The 4,172-nt window shown below is 55.1% G+C and overlaps 1 pseudogene across 1 annotated transcript; it reads right to left on the reverse strand.

Annotated features, from left to right (window-relative positions):
* LOC311512527 (putative G-protein coupled receptor 33 pseudogene) lies at window positions 1–2,587 on the reverse strand (annotated as a pseudogene). Its single transcript has 2 exons — window positions 2,377–2,587; window positions 1–1,056 (listed from the first exon to the last, which is right to left on the reverse strand). The product of its transcript is annotated as a putative G-protein coupled receptor 33 pseudogene (transcript).
* Between the last annotated feature and the right edge of the window lie 1,585 nt (window positions 2,588–4,172).

The following is a 4,172-nucleotide window of genomic DNA, read 5'->3' on the forward strand; positions in this document are numbered from 1 at the left end:
TCAGGCCACCTCCTGTTTTGTGTTCTCAATTTCAGACCCTTGTCTTCCGCTATACTTGGGGGCACTGCTGCCGAGATCGTCAACAAAAGCCGCTTTGACCAGAGTGAGAAGAGACATCCTGAAGACCTGCCAGAACTTCTCCCCCACAAAGAGGTAGAGGATGGGGGTGAAGCAGGCATTGAAGCAGGACGTGAAGGTGTAAATGACCAAGAGGGTGCCTGTCACTGACTCTGGCACCTCCTTCTTGTAGAGATTCAAGCTCTGGTAGAGGTGGTAGGGCAGCCACCCGAGAAAGAAGGAAACCACTGCGGCCACCATGACTTTGAAGGGCTTCCCAGCCCACGCCAGCTTCTTCTCCTTCATCTTCAGCCCCACCCGGCTATAGCATCCCACGATGGTGCAGAAGGGCAGAAGGAAGCCTAGCAGGAACCGGACCATGAAGATGGCCAGGTGGACCCGTCTCCCCAGCTCCTGTGGCTCGGCTCCATTCCAGTCTCTGGAGAGGGCGTAATTGTTAACGCAGATGATCCTGCCCCCGTCCAACACCTGGGTCTCCCGGAAAGCCAGATAGGGAGCGCTGAGACTGAAGGAGGCCAGCCACACACCCACAGCCAGCTTCCGAGCTCGGGGCACATTGCGGTGATGCCGGCACCAGATGGGGTGGTGAGAGAGGGTGTAGCGGTCCAGGCTGATGAGGGTGAGAAGGAAGACAGAGGTGAACATGCCCAGAGAGATGCAGGTGTTGAGGAATTTGCACATAACCGTGCCGAAGACCCAGTGGAAACCCAGGAGAACGTAGACAATGAAGAAAGGGATCAGCAGGGTGAAGAGAAGGTAGCAGGAGACCAGGTGGAGGAACCAGAGCGTGGTCACTGTCATCCTCATCTTCAGCCCCAGCACCCACAGGTACAGCCCATTCCCCACCACACCCACCAGGAAGGTGGTGAAGAGCAACACGGCCGCAGCCAGGTGAGTGGCGCTCACAGCTGCTGGGGTCTGGCTGGAATTCGCCCCTGTGGTTGGTGGGAGAGTCATGTTGCCTTGGTCCATGGTGCCCTGGGGAGAGAGAGAAGATGGGTTAGAAGGGATGACAGAGGAGAGGAAAAGGGGGAGGGGAAGAAGAGGAAGGGAGAAATGAGGGGTTTAGGAAGGCACCATTGGAGAGGATCTCTCTGGGTGTCCTCTGTTCCTCTAGAATATCCAGGCTAGATATTCTCAGCAACATGGCTATAGTTGGGTAAACTCCTTGCTACAGGGTAGAACTATGGGCCGAGGGAAAAAGGGATAGTAGATGTGGGAGGAGTGGGGACAGAGACAGTTTAGCAGGTCAGATACACACCTATGCTGATCTGGAGAACGGGCTGGCTCAGGGGGGTGGGGAATGGAGATGGGGCCTTCCCCACCAGGAGCTGCTGGTTCCGATCTGGCTCCAGGGCAGTGACTGGGTGGCTCAGGGAGGTGGGGGTCGGTCCTGTTTTGCTGGTGCCGGTGGCACTCACTGCTACAAGGTGGAAAAAGCCACCCGCCCCCTACCCCGTCTCTCGTACTTATCTGTCTGCCACGGGAATTGCTGCTTCACCCTGTCTCGAGAGAGAGCGCAGGGTCCTTCTTACTCTCATTGTAACACAGGAAGCCTCAAGCCACCGAGCTGCTGCTCTGTCCCCCAGCCGGGCTGCCAGCCCTGCAGCCGGGTCCTCTGGGCTATTGCCTCTGGCAGGGACTGCGTCCCTTACGGCCTTGTTAGCATGGTGCCCGCTGTGCTCTGCAGCCTGGCCTAATGCTTAGAGAAGGGCAGGCTGGGAGCCAGGACTCCTGGGTTCCACGCCCAGCTCTGGGAGTGGGGTGGGGGTCAGAACTCCTGGGTTGTGGGAGGAAAGGGGGGTCTTGTGGCTTAGAGCAGAGGCTCTCAGCCAGGGGTGGGTGTACGCAGAGATCTGTCGGGGGTACATCAACTCACCTAGGTATTTGCCTCATTTTACCACAAGCTCCATAAAAAGAACCCGCGTGGTCCGTACAAACTAACATTTCGTACTGTGACTTGCTGAGACTGCCCTGTGTAAACGGGGAGCAACTCGTCTGACTCACCTGAAAGAAGTGGGAAATGTTCCCCCATGTCACTGACCTCGCCTACTACCTCTGTCTATTGAGTGCCCCATGTGGACCCCACTGATACCCAGTGGCAAGGAGTCTCCCAGGCTAACCTCACTCTCACTCAGTGGCAGTGAGTTTCATAGGCTAACCCCACTGATACCCAGTGGCAGGGAGTCCCACTAGTTTGCCTTTACAAGAGCAAATTTTGTGGCTTCTTGGGGGCCTTAGCAAGGAAATTCCCCTTTAGACCCAACACAGAGCCCTCTGCCCATTGTCTTGACTCACCTGGGGAGCGAGTGGTGGAAACACAGACCCAGCGCAGAGAGAGCCTCAGATGCTGTGTGTTTGGCCAGCAAAGCGTCCGTGTGTCTGTCCCCTGCACCCCAGAGACCTCCCCTGTGTATTGAGTTCACTCCCCTTAACTCTGTGTCTTCTACATGCTCCACCCCTCACCTGCTCTCTGAGATCCACAAGCTGCAAACCATGAACGGAAATGATCATCGGATATTGTCTTAGCAAATAAACCACCTAAGCAACAGCCACTGCTTTAAAATTAGCCCCTCTCCCTCCCAGAGCCTGGCCTAGAACCCAGGAGTCCTGGATCCCAGCCCCCCAACTCTAATGCACTAGATGCTTGGCCAGTAGCTCATCTACTGAGGTGTGCCCCCATGAAGAGGAAGGGGCTGTATTTTGCAGAAGTCCTTTCCTGAGAGGGGGCTGCACTATGATCCAGAGATAACCACCCAGCCCCGTTAGCTCACAATAAAATCTGAGTCACAAATGATGCAACTCCCAGCCAAGGAGTGGGGGGGTCTTGGGGGTTAGAGCAGGAGGGCTGGGAGCCAGGACTCCTGGGTTCTGTCCCCGCTTCTGGGAGATGAGTGGGATCTCATGGGCTAGTGCAGGGGGCAGCTGGGAGTAAGGACCCTGGGTTCTGTCCCCAGCTCTCGGAGGGGGGTGGGGTCTAGTGGTTAGAGCAGGTCAATAGTTGTGAGGGGTCCTGTGTTATCTACATGTTGTGGGTACGTCCCTGCGTGAGACAACTCCTGTGAAATGCGGCCCCTTCCTATTCTAGATAAAATCTCAGTCACACCCAGCCCTCCCCAGAAGTGTGGGCCATTAATAGTGGTTTGGAATCTTGATGGCTCAGCCAGGACAATTTGACTGTGGACGGCTCTGTTTGCTTGCAGGCCTTCCTGTGAGTCAGGCTGGGAGGAATGGAGGCTTGGGGGTCTCACAGGACATGTGACCATGTCACCTGGTCCTGGAATCCATCTTAAACCCGATCTATAAGGGGGGTGGAACAGAACAAAGGGGGCTGCAAACAGAAATCCCCTAGCTACCACCTGAGCTGGAACAAGGGCTGTACCAGGGGAAACGATTGGGCCCAGACTAGGAAGGCGTCCAGTCTGTGATAGAAACTTATTGAAACATCTGAGGGTGCGATTTATCTGTATTCAGTTTTCTTATTGTATTAGACTTAGACTTGTGTTTGTTATTTTATTTTGCTTGGTAATTCACTTTGTTCTGTCTGTTATTACTTGGAACCACTTAAATCCTACTTTTTGTATTTAACATCACTTTTTACTGATTAATTAACCCAGAGTATGTATTAATACGGGCGGGGGGGGGGGAGGTGTTGGGCAAACTGCTGGGCATATCGCTCTATCAGTGTTCTAGAGGGCGAACAAATTCTGAGTTTATCTTGTATAGGCTTTATACAGAGTAACACAGATTTATTTGGGGTTTGGGCCCCATTGGGAGCTGGGTATCTGAGTGTTGGAGACAGGAACCCTTCTGAAGGGGGTTTCTGTGATCCAACCCATCACACGGCCCCTCACGGCCCCCCTGCCTTCCCAGGCCAGGCCAGCCCCTCACTGCACCTCCGCCTTATCAGCCAGCCCGGCAGCCAATGGGAGCAACCCCCACCTGGTCGGGAAGGGAAGTCAAGTGGCAGCTGCTTGTGGCATCCCCTGCTGGGATTGCTGGCTGTGGGCTCTGCCTGTGGGTTCTGGGGCCGAGGATGATGGTGACCTCCCTCTTCTCCTTCCATCTCGTGCTCCCCTACCTGCTCACGCCCT

Source organism: Lepidochelys olivacea, assembly GCF_965140295.1.
Source record: "Lepidochelys olivacea isolate rLepOli2 genome assembly, chromosome: 24".
Taxonomy (NCBI): domain Eukaryota; kingdom Metazoa; phylum Chordata; order Testudines; family Cheloniidae; genus Lepidochelys; species Lepidochelys olivacea.